Raw genomic sequence first — 21,316 nt, forward strand, 5'->3', positions numbered from 1 at the left:
CAGATAAACTGAATCAATCCTGGAGATCAACGGAATGATAGATGTCATAAACTGCCCTCACATCCAAAAGTCATTCTTTGGTTAAAGTCCCAGAATTCCCACCGCACCTACATAAAATGGTGAAAGATGATTTTTCATTCTTCCTTTTTCCATTTTTTTTCCATCTCCTGTTAGATGACCTTCCCTCTTGTTGGCCAACATTCCTGGTGAGAATTCCATATTCGGAATCTATTTTTTACCATTTTTCCCATAGTATCATAATGTTTTACTTTCAATTCCCTGTGATTAAATGAATTACTAATTATATGGTTTCTATCTTAATGTCAAGCACACCAGAGTTGAATTTTCCTCTGCATTGGCTTTATTTTCATCCTTCCCAAGTCCTGTGATGCTGAAATAGAACTCTTGAAAGTCAGATTTCCCCACAACCTCCATTATACATTTTTATTTCCTTTGCTCACGTTTCTCCATCTGCCTGTGATGTGTTCAATATGTCATACTTTCACACATTCAAGACTCAGCTGTAAAGCCTTTCCTAGTTTTCACAGATAAATATAAATGACTTCATATTCCTTAAGTCACACATTATATAGTGGCACAGATTTTTATGCCATTATAATGTTTTATTAATTTATCTTCCTGTTCCAGATTACAGAGACCTAGAGAATAGTATGCAAAGAGTCAGCTTCTTAACACCTGACATTAATAGGCACATGATAAATATATGTTTGTGAATAATATGAAACAATTAAATTAGAAAGCAATTGGATATGCTAATTTATTCTGAACCATGTATTAATAGTGTATCCATTTATTTGTTGTTTATATTGTTATAGATACCTTGTAAGGTATAAAATGTGTTCCCTAATATTTTAGAAGGTGCTGAGGATAAATAAGAGGAAAGATCACAGGTCCACTTCTGAGTTGTTAATGAGCTAAATAAGCATGAAAATTCTGGAAAAAGGCATTGTTATTATAATGACTATGAAACATACATTATAGGAAAAATTATAAACACATTAACTCTAAGATTAAAGGAAAAAAACAATAATGGAAGAAGAACTTATAGAATAGCTGATGAAACTATATTTTTAAGACAACTACTTTTGTCTGGCTACTATTAGACAATCTATTTTTCTCCTGTGATCATTTCATATTGAATCTCAATTTTTAGATGTCAATGTATACATTTTTTAAACTAGTTGGGAAGTAGCAAACAAAAGTAGCTTTGTTCTGTGTAAGAATATAATCACAGATATTCAATAGAAAACCACAGGTTTTGCCACAAAAAGTGAAAAACAAAACCATGCTCTGCATTCAGAGTATAATTCTGGGTAGCTCTAAAAAGACAAGTAGTACTATAACAGAGATTTTATGTTCAGGGTATCTTTAAAATGTACTTTCTTCAGGTGTAATCTACTTTTTGATTTTTAAACTGAAATAAAACTATTTTTTTAGAGAAATATTATATGTGTAGAGATTGACACTTCAGGTTTGAGATACATCAACACATCCACCTTGAAAGCCACAGAAGGTATGGAAATAGGAAATACTTAAGTTTGACAGTCACTTGCCCTCTGGACCTGTGAATATTACTTTGGGTCTGGGTAATGATTGTACAATGTTAGACAAATATTTGCATGAACTCTGTTGGATCCATTTTATTATTTATGATTTGTTATTTGCTTTTTTACTTGTAACCCAAAGAACATCATACATTTTTAAAACCTTCTTGTTTAGCATTATAGATACTAGATGAAATATACATTTTCCACAAGTGTTGTGATCATCTACCCTCTTCTATTAAATTGTTGGATTACTCTTTCCTAAAAAAGTTATTTCAAATAACTAGAGTAACTTTTTATGTTCTGATATACTTTTCTCCCTGAGGGAAAGCAATATCCAGAAGTATAAGAGTTTTGAAAATTGTGGATGGAAAGCTCTGCAGGGTATATGGACTGAGGAACTAAGTTAGCTCCCTATTCTACACTTCCCAGTATAAGTGCCTTGTATGGTCACAAAGGGACCTATTAGTAAAGAGACACAGTCTCTGCTTGGAGTTCCTACTGGTGTCCATTAGCTGGATGCTGAAAGGCTATAAAGTAATTTATCTGTTTTACCCAAACTCTGTTTCTGTCACATATACTGTTACCATTTCTCTGAACAATTCCATGTTACCTTATAACAGTTAGTCATTTGTGACATTGTTTTCTACAGGGGTCCCCAGATGGTTCATTGTACCTGAAGATATCCTTCACATGTAGCATTTATCTTGTATGTGTAGAGTGTATCCTAAAGCACAGTTTCCTGTCATACTCCCTGGTACCTCAGCATCAGAGGTGTGTGTTTCAGTGTTGGGAAACACAGCTACATATGATATAATACCAACCAAGTCAACTGAATCAGATCTAAAAACACAGCAGCTATTTTGAAAGATATTTAAAGAATTATTATTTCCTATGTTGATTAATTTTTGACTATCCTTACTTTTTATCCAAACAGATTCTAAGTCATAAAAAACAATGTACAGTATTGAATTAACATAAATAAGGATATTGCTGATATTATACTGATAAAAATAATGAAGAACTCACTATATATAATCTCTGCTTCTCATTATATATGAATAAAACATTAAGTTCCTTTTACTCTGATATTTTATGCAATCAAAATGTATTAAGGACAGTTCTATGCTAGTCACTCTTCAAGACACTTGGAACACATTAGTTAATAAACCAAAAAGTCATGAATATTAAATTCTAAATAGGGAGACACATTAAAAAAATAAAACATAAATTGTGTAGTACTTAGACAATGACAAATGTTTGGGGATAAAATGGAGCTAAGTAAGAGGGATGAAAATGCTTGGTTGGGTATAGAAAAAGGTAAAATTTGGGTCAATACTATAAATAAATAAATAAATATCCAATAGATACCTCAGAGGGAAATGTTCCAAGCACAACAAAAAGCCAGTATAAAGTCTCTAAATTAGGAACAAGTCTGGTGTTTTTATCCCTTAAAGAGTTGGAAAGGCACTACTGAATTAGAGGGAAGAATAGTGGGCCAGACCACATGGATCATTGAAGACCATTGCCAGAGCTTTGCCTTTTACTGGGAGCAATGGAGAGAAACTGAATGATTTTGAATGCAAGAATTATTATGGTTTTATCTCATTTCTAAATGAGGTGGAATACCACATATGGAATAAATGTGGAATACCACAGCCCCTATGTTGAAAATAGGGGACAAAGGGATACTAGTCAGTTGACTATTGCACTAATGTAGATGCTAGATGATGTCTGTATAACCAGTGATGATAATAGTGAAAGTGAGAAAAAATAATAAGACTCTAGATATATTAGTAGTTACAGTCAATTTGCTACATGGATTATATTTTAAAATGTAATGCATCAAGAAATATATCGATAGCAAAGGGTTTTTTGTTTTTTGTTTTGGTCATATAATACTTTGACAGAATTTGGAATTTAAACTATTCAGAGAATATAGTCTCAGTCTACTGTCTTACATTCCCTCTGGTGGAAACCATCTTTGCCAAATATTTACTATATTTTTCTCTCCTTATTCAGACCTCTGTTCAATATTATCTCCTTTCCCAACCGTTCTCTTTAGAGCATCACTTTCCATCGCTTTTGTATCCCCCCTTAATCCACTTCTTTTTCCTTCATAGTCTACATTATTAACATATTTCTATTTCATGATGGTGATAATAATTTTTAAACTTTTAAAAATTACCATGTCCCTAATGTTTTAAGTAGTGCCTATCATATAGCAAATGATAATAAATATGTTAAACAATTATATTTTTAAATTTCTAAACCAAACTATTTTTCTTATCCTTTTATCATTTTATTAGATCTTTATATTATACAGAAAGTATATTTTGTTTATAACTGGTACTACAACTAAAATTATTGAACATAGTAAGTTCCTATATTTGTGCTTTCTGAACATTGTCTGAGTCCTGATTTGCAACCTTATTCAAAGGCATTTTACATCAGCTAGGTAAATAATTCAAGTATAACAAAATCATCTGAATATCTTCCTTACAGAGTATACTTAGTAAATAATCACGAGATGTTAGTAGTATTTTTTTAATTCTATAAACATTATGTTTTGGCAAGGCTTACTGTTGGTCTTTTTAAATATGTTACACTGTACTTCTTGGTGTAATCATTTTCATATCACATAAGAAATAGCATTTATCAGGCCAACCTTTTCAATGATAAATATAGAATGCAAAATTTATTTTAAAAGAGCTAAGAGAAAATGAATCTAAAAAACAAAATATCATGCTGAAAATTCCATTGATGGGGCATGTAAGCCACACAAAAATTTTTAAATATTTTTATTATTGTTATTGAAGTAGAATTTACATAGCATGAAATGTACAGACCTGACATGTATAGTTTTATTTGATTTAGTGAATGGAAACACCTGTGCAACCTCCACCACTATACTATCACTATATTGTTGAATGTCTTTACCTGGAAGATTTTTAAACTTGTTTTTGAGATCAGAGTTTATTTCTATTTAAAACGTTCATGAGTCCTTAAAATGTCTGAAGTCCCAATGATATCCAGGTTCAAGATGATATTATAGTCAGGTGGTAACTGATGACTCAGAAGAATCCTGGGCAATTCTTCACCTCAAAATTTTATCTTATATGAAAAGTGGTGTCTGCTTTGCTTAATACAAGTACATCAACCAGTGACAAAGAAAACACAATGTTGTCTTTGCAAGGGAAAAAGGTATATGATCAGAAGATAAAACCATCAAAACATTGCTGAGTAACAGTATCATTACTGCAGTAGAGAACAAATAGAAGTATATGTGAAATCCGCATGAAAAACTTACTCGCATTATTCTTTGAAACCAGGCCCTCCGGTTTGAAAACCTGGGATCATGATGAGTTTTAGCTGGTATTAAATGCAGCTTTCCCCCCGCCCCATGACGTAAATAGGCAAACACTCTTCAAGATAGAAATCATTACCTGCATTTCACACCAAAGTAAGTAACCCTTAGCAATTTGTTTCAGCTATCAGTTTTTCTTTGTTTGTAGTAGGTTCTTGGCATACATTGTTTAACATCTAGTGGTTGCTCCTGAAGAAAGCTGTGGATATTTAAAAACAAAAACAAAAACAAACTTCTGATATAAATATTACATGTCTTCATGATATATAATATTAAAGAACTGGAGATATAATGAACAAAAGATCATATTTCTGAATAGAAAATTATGATTTAACTTGGACATAACAGTTTTCTTAGAATGAAAAGATTTATATATCCTTTGGATAACTTAAAGGAAAGGAAAAAGCCAGCTAATAAATATGGTCCAAAGCCCTGTAAAATGATGCACCAGATTAATTCTCTTCCTTTTGATATGAATGGATGAACAGAAAGGCTGATTATCTCTGCCCTGAAAACTTTGCAGAGGCTTATAAATAATGATACACTAAGCAATTATTGAATTTTCCTTTTAATGCAGCCAATTTTCTTAATATCCATTTCTATTTTGATACAATCTCTACTTGCATGTTTAGTGCCTCAGATTTCTATTCTATTCTTTTTTTTTTTTTTAAAGGATTTTATTTATTTACAGAGAGAGATCACAAATAGGCAGAGAGGCAGGTAGAGAGAGAGGAGGGGGGAAGCAGGCTCTCCACTGAACAGAGAGCCCAATGTGGGGCTCGATCCCAAGACCCTGGGATCATGACCTTAGTTGAAGGCAGCAGCCCAACCCACTGAGCCACCCAGGCGCCCCTATTCTATTCTTATAAAATGTAATTTTAGATTCTGTGTCCACACTTTTGTGTAGAGGTCACCTTAAATTATTGTGAACTATAAGAGGTTTTGGAACTATAGAAAATTATGAACTTTATTTAAATTGATGACATTCTTGAAGGATGTTAGTCATCATCCTGTGCTTGACAGTGGCCTCCTTACCCTCTAGAACATTTGAAATAATTCCATAAATTAAAACACTTACACAAATCAATATAGCCAAAGAAACAATGTCAAAAATATATGAGAACGTATGGGAAAGTTCTTGACAAATAACTGAAAACATGGAAACTCTGCTGAACTAGATGTGTGTGTGTGTTTGTGTGTGTGTGTGTGCGCATGCATGTGCACACACTTGCATGTCTGTAGACCTAAAAATTTTTGCTAAATATTAACAGTATCATAAGTGTTTTAAAATAAATAGAAAAAATTAATAAAAAGCCTCTTAGTGTTTCGAAAGATATATGAGAAAATAATGGTATTTTACTAAAAATAAGGCAACTTAAAATATATCTAGATATGTATTATATGAAGTAATAGAAAGTAATAGGAAAGAAATCACATGGCCAAATCTCCAAGGGAAATAAAATTTAAAGATGAAAGTAACACATACAAATCTGCAAAAGAAAGTTAATCTCTATATGCTCTCTAAGCCCCCATTTTTGGCTGTCTGCAAGATATCTCTACTTGAATATCCTGCTGCTACTTAAAACTTTACATATCTATAGCCAAGCTCATTATTTTCTCTGTCTTCTCTGTGTTCCTATCACTGTCAATATCATCATTATATTCCTAGCTCACCAAGCTATTGGATAGTCATCTTTGATTTCATCTTTTCCTTAGTCAGCCATATCTCATCTATTAAAAATCTTCCAAAGCATTTTTTTTTCAAATTCAGTACCTACTTTTGGATATTAAAATCAGAACTTTTTCCCATGTCGTAACCACCCTTCTAGAATAACAACTATAAAATTGCTTTTACTGTCAAATTACATCTTCTTTTATTTGGCCAAATAGAGAAACAAATATAATTTTAATCCAATACTGCTGAAATCTAAATGAAGCCCCAATTTATATCATTAATCAGATTAAAACCAAAATTAACTGAAAACAAATTAAAACCATAATAAATTTCCTCAGGTTTCACCTTGGTTCTCCTTACACATTTTCTTCTTATGTAATTCTATGTATTCCTAAAATCTCAACTGATTGAATAGTGATGACAACAAAATACACTTCCCCTTCTCATATCCTTTTTAAGTTCTGGAAGCTCCACAAACAAGAGCTAGCAGTTGGTCCTATTTTATTATCCTTTAAGCTATTTTACATATAATACTCAACTGTTTAACTTAGGTATTATTTTTATCTATATGATGAAGAAGAGAAATAAAGGCCCAATCTGATTAAATTAATAGTGGTAGAGACTAGATACAGAGTCAGAAATGACATTACAAGAATCCACAAGTTACTAGCAATGTGCTCTTCTCCCTTTCCTTTATTCAGGCGAACCTATAGCTAGTTTCCTATGAAACATCTCCATTTGATTGTCCCATACTATTTTCTAAAAAGCTTTACCAGATTAAATCTATTATCTTCATAGACACCCTACTTATTTTTTAAAATGTTTTATTTAAGGTCAATTTAATTAATATATACTGTATTATTAGTTCCAGAGATCGAATTCAGTGATTCAGTTGCATACAACACCCAGTGCTCATTTCTTCAAGTGCCCTCCTTAATGTCGTCAGGCAGTTATCCCATCCCCCCACCCACCTCCCATCCAGCAACCCTCAGTATGTTCCCTGTAGTTAAGAGTCTCTTATGGTTTGCCCCCTTCTCTGTTTTTGTATTAATTTACTTTTCCTTCCCATTCCCTATGTTCATGTTTTGTTTCTTAAATTCCACATATGACTGAAATAATATGGTGTTTTTTTTTTCTTTGACTGATGTATAACACTTTCTCCCTAGTTCCATCCACATCATTGCAAATGGCAAGATTTCATTCTTTTTTTTTAAGATTTTATTTACTTATTTGACAGAGAGAGAGATCACAAGTAGGCAGAGAGGCAGGCAGGGGGGGGGGAGGGGAAGCAGGCCCCCTGCTGAACAGAGAGCTGGATGTGGGGTTTGATCCCAGGGCCCTGAGATCATGACCTCAGCTGAGGGCAGAGGCTTAACCACTGAGCCACTCAGGCTCTCCAAGATTTCATTCTTTTTGATGGCTTAGCAATAGTCTTCTGTATTTGTAGATCAAGATGGGGATTATTGCCATCCTCACTCTATTAAGTCTTCTAGTCCATGAACATGGGACTTCTTTCCACTTATATAGGTCTTTAATTTCTTTCAGCATGTTCTAGTTTTCAGTATAAACATCTTGCATTTCCTTTGTTACACTTATCCCAAGTATCTTATTGTTTGATACTACTATAAATGGAATGATTGAAATAACTACAATTTTGAATGTTCATTTCCAGTGCAAAAAAAAATACAAGTGATTTTTGTATATTGGTATTTTATCCTGCAATCATACTGAACTTTATTAGCTCTCATAGTCTCTTGTAGATTCTTTAGGATTTCTCTATATATGAAGTCATGTCATCTGAAAGTATAGTTTTTATTTTATTCTTTGGAATCTGGATGCTTTCTCTTCATTTGGTTTGCTCTATTTTCCAGACTAGAACTTCCAATACAATCTTGATTAGAAGTTGTGGCAGTAGATGTTGTTGTATTCCAGGTATTAGAAGGAAAACTCTCAATCTTTCACCATTAGGTATGTTGGCTAAGAGCTTTTCATAGATGATCTCTATCTTACTGACAAAGTTCACTTTAATTCTAATTTTTATTATGAAAGGTATTATATTTCTGTCAAGTGCATTCTTTTGCATAAAAATAATCATGTGTTATCATTTATTCCATTAATGTGGTATATTCCACAAATTGATTTTATGACATTAATCTATTACCTATTTTTGCATTGCTGGCAAAAATCCTATTGGTCATGAAACATAATCCTTTTCATGTTGCTGGTTTTCTAAAATTTTGCTGAAAGTTTTTGAATCTATACTCATAGGGATATTTATCTGAAATTTGCTCACTTTTTTAAGTAATATTGGCCTCATAGATGTATTAGGAAGTGTATCCTTCTGTGTTTTTGAACTAGTTATGAAGTAGCTGTTGATTCTATGTTTGGTAGAATTTACAAATGAAGTCATCAGAGATAGCTTTTCTTTGTGGAAAGTTTTGGTCTACAATTCAATTCTCCTTTCTTGTTAGAAGTCTTCTCAAACTTCGTATTTCTTCTTGGGTCTGTTCTGGTGGTTTGTTTTTTTAAAGAATGTGTTAATTTCATCTATGTTATTTACTTTTGAGGGCTACAACTGTTCATAGTATTGTCTCAGTCTTTTTTTTTTTTTTTACTTTTTAATTCACATAAAGTAATGATGCCACTCTTTCAATCCAAATTTATGTAATTTGAGTCATGTTTCTCTTTTTCATGGTGAGTCTAATTAAAGGTCTCAACTTTTTGGTCATGTCAAAGAACAAACTTCAGTTGTGTTGATTTTCTCTATTTCTTTTCTTTTTTTTTTCTAATAAAAATGTATTTTTAGGTCAAAGTATGCAACACAAAAACCCTATAGAAAACAGATTTTTCCATCACAATCTGTTGTTTTACCAAATAATATTTTGAAAACACATTCCTTCAGTCATTATAAAGTTCTTAAATACAAAAGAAATTAAATCTTTAAGAAAGTCTAGTAGTGGGGCACCTGAGTGGCTCAGTGGGTTAAAACCTCTGCCTTTGGCTTAGGTCATGATTCCAGGGTGCTGGGATCGAGGCCCACCAACATCAGGCTCTCTGCCCAGCTCTCTGCCCAGCTCTCTGCCTACTTGTGATCTCTCTTTGTCAAATAAATAAATAAAGTCTTTAAAAAAAATTCTAGTAGACCAGACACTATTGTCTGGACTTTAATGTTTGTGGTTATGCTTTAATACATGCTATGCCATCCAACTCCACTCATGCCCCCTTGTCCATAGTAACTACCATTGCCTCTACCACCATGGCCATAACAACCCAAGCCATCAAGAGTACCATATTCTCCATTATAATTGTTACCATTACCATTCTTCCAAAAGATCCATAACATCCCTGATTATCCATTCTGTCTTTGCTGTAGCCTCTCATTCCAGAAACTCCTATTCCAGAACCACCTCCAAGAGTAGAATTCAAGAAGTAGAATTCATGTAGAGAGGTTGCATGTTATTCTTATCTTTAGACATGGCAGCTACAGCATCTGCATGTATCACAAATTCTGCATCTGTCTCTCCTGTTGCACTACCATCAGTTCCAATATCAATATGCACTCATATTGGATTCAGTGGTGAGAAGAAATTAGCAATGTCATTTTCAAAGGTAATCCTCTCATATGTACAAAATGGCCACCATAACCTGAACGTGCATCACCAGCTCCACCATAGCCATGTCCTCCCATAGCTCTTCCATCTCTCATTCTGTCATCAAAGCCATCATTTCCATAGCCATAATTATTATAGCCAGCATAGTCATCAAAACCTCCGTAACTACTATGTCTAGCTCCATAATAACCCCCTCTTCCTCCCATATTGTCCCATATTGTCCCAGTCGCTGGCCCAGTAATATTCTTGGTGGATCATAAAATCCTTTGATTTCACTCCTGCTACTTCGGAATAGCTCAATATACCTGTGTCCTATTCTTTCCTTACTTTCCCAGAGCATTTTCTGCTATCTTCTTTGAAACAAACCACACAAAGATCTCCCACGTGCTCTCCCCTGGTAGTCCATTGTCAGTGTTATCCCTTTTGGCACGATTTCCAACCATTGAAAGAACCAAACTACTTCTCTGTTTTGCACCAAACCCAGTGCTCCATGCAATATGTGCCCTCCATAATACCCACCACCAGGCTCACCCATCCCCCCACTCTCCCTCCCTCCAAAACCCTCAGTTTGTTTCTCAGAGTCCACAGTCTCTCATGGTTTGTCTCCCCTCTGATTTCCCCCATCTCACATCTCTCCATCTCCCAATGTACTCCATGTTATTCCTTATGCTCTACAAGTAAATGAAACCCTATGATACTTGAATCTCTCTGCTTGACTTATTTCACTCAGCATAATCTCTTCCAGTCCCATCCATTTTTATATAAAAGTTGGGTATTCATCCTTTCTGATGGAGGCATATTACTCCATTGTATATATGGACCATGTCTTCTTTATTCATTCATCCACTTTGTCCATTGAAGGGTATCTTGGTTCTTTCCACACTTTGGTGACTATGGCCATTGCTGCTACAAACATTGGGGTACAGATGGCCCTTCTTTTAACTATATCTTTGGGGTAAATGCCCAGTAGTGCAATTGCAGGGTCATAGGGTAGCTCTGTTTTTAATTTCTTAAGGAATTGCCACACTGTTTTCCAAAGTGGCTGCACCAATTTGCATTCCCACTAAGAGTGTAAGAGAGTTCCCCTTTCTCCACGTCCTCTCCAACACATGTTGTTTAGTGTCTTGTTAATTTTGGCCATTCTAACTGGCAAAAGGTGGTATCTCAATGTGGTTTTGATTTGAATATCCCTGATGGATAGTAATGATGAACATTTTTTCATGCGTCTGTTAGCCATTTGTATGTCTTCATTGGAGAAGTGTTTGTTCATGTCTTCTGTCCATTTTTTGACATGATTATCTGTTTTGTGTGTGTTGAGTTTGAGTAGTTCTTTACAGATCTTGAATACCATCCCTTTGACTGTAGTGCCATTTGCAAACATCTTCTCCCATTCCCTGGGTTGCTTTTTTGTGGTTGTTGACTGTTTTCTTTGCTGTACAGAAAATTTTGATCTTGACGAAGTTGCAAAAGTTCAGTTCTGCTTTTGTTTCCTTTGCCTTTGGAGACATATCTTGAAAGAAGGAGGAACTACAGAACACTTATGAAAGAAATTGGAGAAAACACAAAAAGATGGAAGAGCATTCCATGCTCGTGGATTGGAAGAATAAACATTGTTAAAATGTCTATACTGCCTAGAGCAATCTGTACTTTCAATGCCATCCTGATCAAAATTCCATTGGCATTTTTCAAAGAGCTGGAACAAGTGATCCTAAAATTTGTATGGAACCAGAAGAGACCCCGAATTGCTAAGGAAATTTTGAAAAAAGAAAAACAAAACTGGGTTATCATGTTGCTTGATTTCAAGCTTTACTACAAAGCTGTGTTCTCCAAGACAGCATGGTACTGGCACAAAAACAGACACATAGACCTGTGGAACAAAATAGAGAGCCCATATTTGGACCTTCACTCTATGGTCAAGTAATCTTTCTCAAAGCAGGAAAAACTATATAGTTATATAGTTATAGATAAAAGTTATACAGTTATAACTATAGTTATATAGTTATAGATAAAAGACAGTTTCTTCAATAAATGGTGCTGGGAAAATTGGTCAGCTATGTGTAGAAGAATGAATCTCTATTTCTTTTTTACTCTTTATTTCATTTACTTTAATGTAGGCATTCTTCACTTTATTGCATTTCATTTTATTGTGCTTCACTACATTTTTTAAAAACTGAAATTCAGAACTTTAATGAAGGAATTCACTGCAGATGTAGTGTAAATGACAACAGAACTAGAATTAAAAGTGGTGCTTGAAGATATAACTTAATTGTTGCAATATTGCAATAAAACTTCAATGGTTGGGGAATTGCTTCTTATAGATGAACATGGTAAGTGTTTTTTTAAGAGGGTTTATACTCTTGGTGAAGATGCTGAGAAGACTGTTAAAAAGACAAGAAAATTTAGAATATTACATAAACAGTTGATAAAGCAGTGTTTGAGAGGACTGACTCCAAATTTCAATACAGTTCTACTGCAGATAAAATGTTACCAAATATGCTATAGAGACATTTTCCATGAAACTAAGAGCCAACTCATGTGGCAAAATTTGTTGCCTTATTTTAAGAAATTTCCATGGCCACTCCAACTTTCAGCAACCACTTCCTTGATGAGTCAGTAGCCATCAACATCAAGCCAAGTCTCACCACCAGCAAAAAAGAAAAAAATAAATTATGATACACTGAAACCTCAGATGATGGTTAGCATTTTTTTAGCAATAAAGTATTTTTAATTGAGGTATTAATGTACATTTTAGACATAATTATGTTGAATAATTAATAAACTATGGTATAGCATAAAATAACTTTTATATACACTGAGCAACCAAAAAATTTATTTGACTCACTTCATTCCAATAATTACTTCATTGTAATCAACTGGAACAATATCTCTGAGATATGCTTGTATTTATTATTTCCTTCCTTCGCTAGCTTTGAGGTGGGTTGCTCCTCTTTTTCTACTTGCTTATAGTTTAAGTTTATGTTATTGATTTGAGATTTTCCTTCTTCCTTGTTTTGTTTAACATAGGCATTTACAGCTGTTAATTTCCCTGTGAGTACTGCTTCATCATCATTATACTAGTTTTGATAGGTTGCATTTTTGCTTTTGTTTGCCTCACATTATTTTCTAATTGTCCTTATGATGTTTTATTTGACACATTGATAACTCAGGAATCCATTGTTCAATTTCCACATATTTGTGCCTTTCCTAAATTATTTTTGTTATTGATTTCTAATCTCATTCTTTCACTTTTGGAGAGCATATTTTGTATAATTACAATATATTTAAAATTATCCAGGCTTGTTCATGGTCTTATATTTGGTACATCTTGGGCAATTCTCCATGTACACGTAAGAAAAATGAATTCTGCTGCATTTGATATAATTCTTTTTTTAAAGATTTTTAAAAATTTATTTATTTGTCAGAGAGAGAGAAAAAGTATAAACAAACAGAATGTCAGGCAGAGGCAGAGAGAGAAGCAGGCTTCCCTCTAAGCAAGAGGCCTAATGTAGGACTCAATCCTAGGACCATGGGATCATGACCTGAGCCAAAGGCAGTGGTTTAACTGACTGAGCCACCTAGGTGTCCTTATGCTGCATTTGAATTAAGTGTTATATAGATAGCTATTAAATCCAAGTGGATTATGGTGTTATTCAGGTATTCTGTTTCTTTGATAAACTTCTGCCTATTTGTTCCACCTATTATTGAAGAGTAGAGTATTGAAATCTCCAACTATCATTTTCAAATCAACCATTTTACCTTTCATTTCTACATTTGGTCTTTATATAATTTGAGGATGTAATATTAGGTATATGTTCATAATTCATAAGGCTCTATGTTGGATCAATGCTATTTTTTAAACTATTTTATTTACTTACTTATTTGAGAGAGAGTATGTGCATGACATGAATAGGAGGGGGAGAGAAAGAGGGAGAGGGAAACTCAAGCAGACACCCTGCTGAGCACAGAGCCCAAACCATGGCTTAATCTCACCACTGTGAGATCACAACCTGAGCTGATATTAAGTGTTTGTTCCTTAGGCACCTGGGTGGCTCAGTTGGTTAAGTGACTGACTTCATCTCAGATCATGATCCTGGACTCCTAGGATTGAGTCCTGCATCAGGCTCCCAGATCAGCAGGGAGTCTGCCTCTCCTTCTGACTCTCCTCCCTCTCATGCTCTCTCTCTTTTTGCTCTCTTTCTCTCAAAATAAATAAATAAATAAATAAGATCTTAAAAAAAAAAAAAGATTCTGCTGTTTGCTGTTTCATTGTCTGAACCACCCAGGCCTTAAATTGACATTAGTATTATAAAATGTCTTTGTCCCTAATAACATTATTTCCTCAAATTATCTCTGTCTAATATATTTATAGACTCTCTAGTTGTTCTTAGGTTACTATTTGCTTGGTATATCTTTTTCTGTCTTTTTATTCTCAACCTACTTGTGAATATGAACCTAAGGTCTCTTTTAGACAACATGACATTGGATAATATTTTTATTTTCATTCACTCTGCTAGTCTCTCCCTTTTGTTTATAATTTTGAATACATATTTATTTCATGTAAGCACTAAGATATGATTCATACCTGTAATTGTGTTATTTTTCTATGTTTTATGTCTTTTTTGTTTCTGTTTCTGCATTAGTGCTTTATATTGTGAACAATAAATATTTTCTATTATATATTTAAAGTGTTTATTTTTTATTTTATTACACATTTTTCAGTATTTTCTAGCTTCCCTGAGGATTACAATTAATATCTTAACTTAAAACAACTTACCTCAGGAGAGAAGGAGTCAAGATGGTGGAGAAGGAGCAGGCTGAGACTACTTCAGCTAGCAGGAGATCAGCTAGATAGCTTATCTAAAGATTGCAAACACCTGCAAATCCATCGGCAGATCAAAGAGAAGAACAGCAATTCTAGAAACAGAAAAACAACCACTTTCTGAAAGGTAGGACTGGGGGAGAAGTGAATCCAAAGCAACAGGAAGATAGACCCCAGGGGGAGAGGCCAGCTCCAGGCAAGCGGCGGAGCAACAGAGCACAAAATCAGGACTTTTAAAAGTCTGTTCCGCTGAGGGACATCGCTCCAGATGCTAAACCGGGGTGAAGCAAATGAAATCTTGCCATTTGCGTCAACGTGGATGGAACTATAGTTTATCATGCTTATTGAAATAAGTCAAGCGGAGAAAGGCAACTATCATATGATCTCCCTGATATGATGAAGTGGTGATGCAACATGGGGGCTTAAGTGGGTAGAAGAATAAATGAAACAAGATGGGATTGGAGAATGACAAACCATAAGTGACTCTTAATTTCACAAAGCAAACTGAGGGTTGCTGGGGGAGGAGGGTTAGGAGAAGGCGGCTGGGGTTATGGACATTGGGGAGGGTATGTGCTTTGGTGAGTACAGTGGAGTGTGTAAACCTGGCGATTCACAGACCTGTACCCCTGGGTATAAAAATATATTATATGTTTATAAAAAATAAAAATAATAATAAAAATTAAAACAACAACAACAACAGCAAAAACACAAAATACAACTTACTTTAGGAGGCATCTGAAGGTTAAACTTCCAACTCTTAATTTGATCTTTAGGTAGTGAGCTCAGCATTGGGGGATTGAGCCCTGCATTGGGCTCCATGTTCAGTGGGGAATTTGCTTGAGGTTCTCTCTTTCCCCCTCTCTCTGCCCCTCCCCTGCTCATGTGTGTGTATGCACATGAGCTCTGATTCTTTCTCTCAAATAAATAATGTTTTAAAAAATATTTAATATAATACCAACATAGTTTCTAATAATATTCAAATACTTTGCACCAATATGACTCTATTACAACCCCTTTATTCATGCTAATATATTTCTATGTTATATATGTGTATGTTCTGAGCTCATTAATGCAGTTTTATAATTATTGACTTTATTTTTCATTTTCCTTTAAAACAAGAGAAGAAATTATTTACAAACTAGATGCATTTATGTGGTCATTATATTTATCTATGTAGTTATTTTTACTGACAATTTATTTTTTAGTGTGTTTGACTTATTTCCTCCTAAAGATTTCCCTTTGTATCTCTTTAAGGCAAGTCTGGTAGTAATGAGTTCTTCCACTTTTTTAAAATCTTACATTGTCTTAGTTTCTCCTTTGCTTTTGAAGGTTAGAATACTAAATATTTACCAATATTACTGGTTGGCAGTTGTTTTCTTTCCAAACTATGAATACATACATCATCTCACTGTCTTTGTTCTCTATGGTTTCAGATGAGCAGTCAGCTGTTAATCTTATTGAGGTCTGTTTCTACATTATGTTTCACTTTCCTCTTACTGCTTTCAGGATTCTTTGTTCTATTCTTTCTACTGAATGACTATGATATGATATATCTAGTTGTGAATGTCTTTAAATTTATCCTACTCCAAATTCATTAAGCTTCTTGAAAGTGCAGAATGTTTTTCATTATTTGGAGGGTTTCAGCCATTTTTTCCAAATATTCTTTCTGTCCTTTTTTTTTCCTTCTCTTCTCTGTGGACTCTTTATGCCTATTTTTATGCTTGATGGTGTCTCATAAGTCTTTGAGGCTCTATTCAATTTTAATTATTTATTTCTGTTTCTCATATGAATAATATCAATTTACCTATTTTATAGTTTGTTGATTGTTTTTCCTACCACTTCCAATATGTTATTGAACAGCTATAGTGATTTTTAAATTTTAATTATTATATTTTTATTTTTTTTTTTTATTTTTTTTTTTTAAAGATTTTATTTATTTATTTGACAGAAATCACAAGTAGGCAGAGAGGCAGGCAGAGAGAGAGAGAGGAGGAAGCAGGCTCCCTGCTGAGCAGAGAGCCCGATGCGGGACTCGATCCCAGGACCCTGAGATCATGACCTGAGCCGAAGGCAGCGGCTTAACCACTGAGCCACCCAGGCACCCCAATTATTATATTTTTAAACTGCAGAGTTACTTGGTTAATTTCTACAAATGAAATTATTTTATTTTGACAATGTTTGTCAGTGCTTTTATAGTCGCTTTTATCAATAAGCAATTTTTAAGAGGTTATTACTCCATTCTGAAAGTGCTTCTCAATATTTCTATTTTGAATGAAATAATTCTTTGTGTAGAACTATTGATACATTTTCAAGTATTTAACATTATCCTTGGCTTCTACCCACTAGAGGCCAGTAGAATTCCATTTTCCAGTAATGGTAAACAATAATGTCTCCAAATACTGCCAAATGTCTTTAGGTGTCAAATTCATCACAGGTTGAGAACATTTAACTGAGTAATCCTAAATATGCTTTTCTGAAATATTTTTCTCTTGCAGTACTTACCAAAATTTAAATTTGAATTATTTGTTAAAATGTTCTAATGTCTTGCTACCTCAGTGAGTTGGAAGCTCCAGGATTAATGGAGGCAGGTATGTCTGTTTGATTACTCTAACATACACAACCAGAAAAGAATCTCTGAGAAATATACTGAATATATACTATTTAATGCATCCATTTCTTCATCTTAGACACAATTTTTTTTCCTGTTTCCTTATTTAAAATCATGCCACCCCCCCCCACGAAGGGATGTTAAATTTTTTTTACATTTTTTTGGTAAATGACATTGAATTTTTTTAACCTTTTTTTACATCCTTGTCCACTTGTTTTGAAAAATGAAAATTACCAGTCCAATATGAAAAATTTTGAACCAAATACTTATTCTATAGTGCTCTAGACTATATAATTGCAAATATGAAGAAGGTTCTGAAACAAGATTCAAAATATAACTTTAATTTTAGGGAGCAGTAGACTTTATATTTTATCATAGTATACTGGAATTCTGCAAATATTTATAACATACATTTTTTCTAGTTAAAAAAATAAAAAATAAAATATTTTCTTATTTCTTAATGATAATGTTATAGGGAATTTTGAGTTTTGCCTAGTTTTAGCAAGTTATTGTAAACACATTTTTTCACAAGTTTGAGAAGTCTGTTTTGGTGAAATATCTCTTAAATATTGATAGCTATAATTTTATTATAAAATTATACATATAAGATTCTAGTCTCTCTACTGAATTTGACTTATTGTAGTTCCTACTCTCCTCTGACTCCCACAAGCAACAAAGTTCTCCCTAGATTTTAAGAGCCAGTAATATTATTTTTTATATTTTGATAAAAGAGACTATGAATCTAAATAATTTTCAAAAATCTTGTGTGATTTTATCCTTCAGAAAAAATACTAGATCACTAATTTTTAATGCCAGCCAGAGTCATGTATAATGTTATAGTTATTGAAATATTTCATCAACTAGAGTACAAAGAGCTTATACCACATTCAAATGTAAGAATGTTTCACTCTCCTTTTACCACAAGGGTAACATCTATTTTAACTTCTATAATAATTAGCCAAAAGACCTTATTTTTAAGTTTTATATTTTTACTTTTTATGAAATTTTACACATTTGAATATTTTACTTTAATGGAAAATATCTATATTTAAAATGTATTTTCAATGTATTTTTACTTTTAAAAGATCCAATACTTTAATATTTCTTATATCAAATTGCCAGAGTTTTTATGTGCATTACATATATGGATGCTTTGGGTTTTCTCTATTTCTTTTAAAGATTTTTTAAAATTTATTTATTTTATATTATTTATTTTGAGTAGGCAGAGAGGCAGGCAAAGAGAGAGGGAGAAGCAGGCTCCCTGCTGAGCAGAGATCCCAGTGTGGGGCTCAATCCCAGGACCTTGGGATCACGACCTGAGCCGAAAGCAAAGGCTTTAACCCTCTGAGCCACCCAGGCGCCCCATGGTTTTCTCTATTTCTTTACTTATTTTTCTTTTTAAATTGATTAATGATGTAGGTTTATGATTTGCTTTATGTTTCCTGCATTTCTTGTTATACTTATGGCCATCCTTCCCATCCCAATATATTAAATTTCTTTATTTTTCATGCATTTTATAATTTACATTTTTAATATTTTATATTTATTATTAGTCCAAGATATGAGATAAGGACTTTTTACCCAAATATTCCTTGACATATATATCCTATTGTCTCATTTGAACTTTCCTTCATTCTTAGAACATGATTTCTATTCTTTAAAGTACGGTTTCTTTACTTTTCATGCTAATATGCCAATAATGGAATTCTAAGTTACCTATGGTATGTCAATTATTCTAGATAAACATTAAAATTGCATAGCTCAGTTTATAAAACTTCCTGTTAGTTTAATTAAAATTACATGAAATTTTAGATAAATTTTCATGACAGAGTGCAATGGTTATACAGATATGGCTATGCTTAAATCTCCTTCATCCATTTCCAGATGTAGAAAAGAAGTTAGTTTGGGTGCCTGGGTGGCTCAGCGGGTTAAAGCCTCTGCTTTCGGCCCAGGTCATGATCCCAGGACCCTGGGATCGAGCCCCGCATCGGGCTCTCTGCTCAGTGCAGAGCCTGCTTCTCTCTCTCTCTCTCGCTGCCTGCCTCTCTGCCTACTTGTGTTCTCTGTCAAATAAATAAATAAAATCTTAAAAAAAAAAAAGAAAAGAAGTTAGTTAAACTCATTCTGTAACTCCATTTCCTTATTTAAATTAGGGATCACATTAACATCTGCCTCATAGGACTGCTTAGAGTAATACATGTATTAATTGCTCTAAGTCAAGGAGTTTAATTTCTACCACAGTCCAAAATCAATAAGTACTACCTGTTACCATTATTACAAATTATTCCCATGTTAACTCTTTCCATTTAGTTACACAGACTATCTGTACATACAAATCACTTGGGGTTCCTTAGTAATGTTTGTAAGTTTTTGTCTAAGGATTTCTAAATATTTCTCATGATTTTCATACTAGTTATTTTGTGTAACTAGTTTATTTATTAAATCTTTTATATTTCCTGATCCTTTTTTAAGAAATAGAAAATAATTATTTTAAATATTTGATTCAATATCTTCCTTACTTTCTAATCAGAGTGACTATATCAGCAATTATAGCTGTAAGATTTTTTAAAATTTATATTTAAGATTTATTTTAAATTTATATCACTTACAATCAATAAATACTTTTCTAGCTAATTTTGAAATTTTAGTCTACTATTCTGTCATACTGAATTTTATTAGACAGGTATTCGGCAACAATTGAAGGTGATAATGGACAACCTTACCTAAATTCTGATGTTAATGAGAATCACTATAATTTTTATTTTACAGTATGAATGAAGTGACTGATTATTCAAGTGATTATTTACTTTTTTAAAGAAAACTTTATAAGAATGTATTCTTTATATGTAAAAGCATTCTAAACTTGGAAAACATGTTGTTAGATTTTGTTCAGAGCATTTGCTTTTTGACAACTTGATTACCTTTCAAATTTGTGCAGTAATTATTTATACAGTAAAAGTGCTTTTTTTTTTATTCTTTCTAAAATATTTTGATAGTTTCCAAATTGTGTAATTTAAAATTAAAGGGAGAAAATGCTAACATGTATTTGGCTAACAATACAAATGACACTGTTCAAAGTATTTTATTCATAGTCTAACATCTAAACTTGAAGCAGGTACAACCATAATTTTCTCCATTTCACTAAGGAAAATATTGAGACACAGGTAAAAAAAAGCAAAGCCCCCTCCACCAAAAAAAGAAAAGAAAACAAAACAAAACAAAAAAACTCGCTCATGGTTATAAGTGATAGACCCAAGAATTCATCATCAAGTAGCTGGATTCTAGGGCCATTATGCCATGAATAAACCAGTATAAATGTTATAGATTTATCCCTTCATTTAACTAACGGTAATTATGTGCTTCATGTCAACAAGGAACTTTGCAATGTCCAAGCAATACAGAGATAAATGTTTTCACCTTCTTTAAACGTTTTCCCATATAGCATTGCACTAGTTTATGTCACTCTACAAAATGTTCTTACTCTATAAAATTTTCAAGTCACACTGTAAGAAAAAAAGAAATGAAAATTATGTTTTGAAGATGACATCCAAAGAAAAGTACCCTGTACAGTTTCTATCTTGATTGTTTCTTATATTGTAGAAATTTGTTGCATGCACAGGTAATAAAGCCCCTAGTGAAAGCCTTTAATCATCAAGAGCATTTTAAAAAAG

General features: G+C 33.1%; 1 pseudogene; it reads right to left on the reverse strand.

Moving 5' to 3' along the window:
- Nucleotides 1–9,791: 9,791 nt before the first annotated feature.
- The window catches only part of LOC101680886, a 100,208-nt pseudogene continuing 88,683 nt past the window's right edge, over nt 9,792–21,316 (reverse strand).

Source organism: Mustela putorius, unplaced genomic scaffold, assembly GCF_011764305.1.
Source record: "Mustela putorius furo isolate JIRA1106 unplaced genomic scaffold, ASM1176430v1.1 tig00000083_pilon_pilon_pilon, whole genome shotgun sequence".
Classification (NCBI taxonomy): domain Eukaryota; kingdom Metazoa; phylum Chordata; class Mammalia; order Carnivora; family Mustelidae; genus Mustela; species Mustela putorius.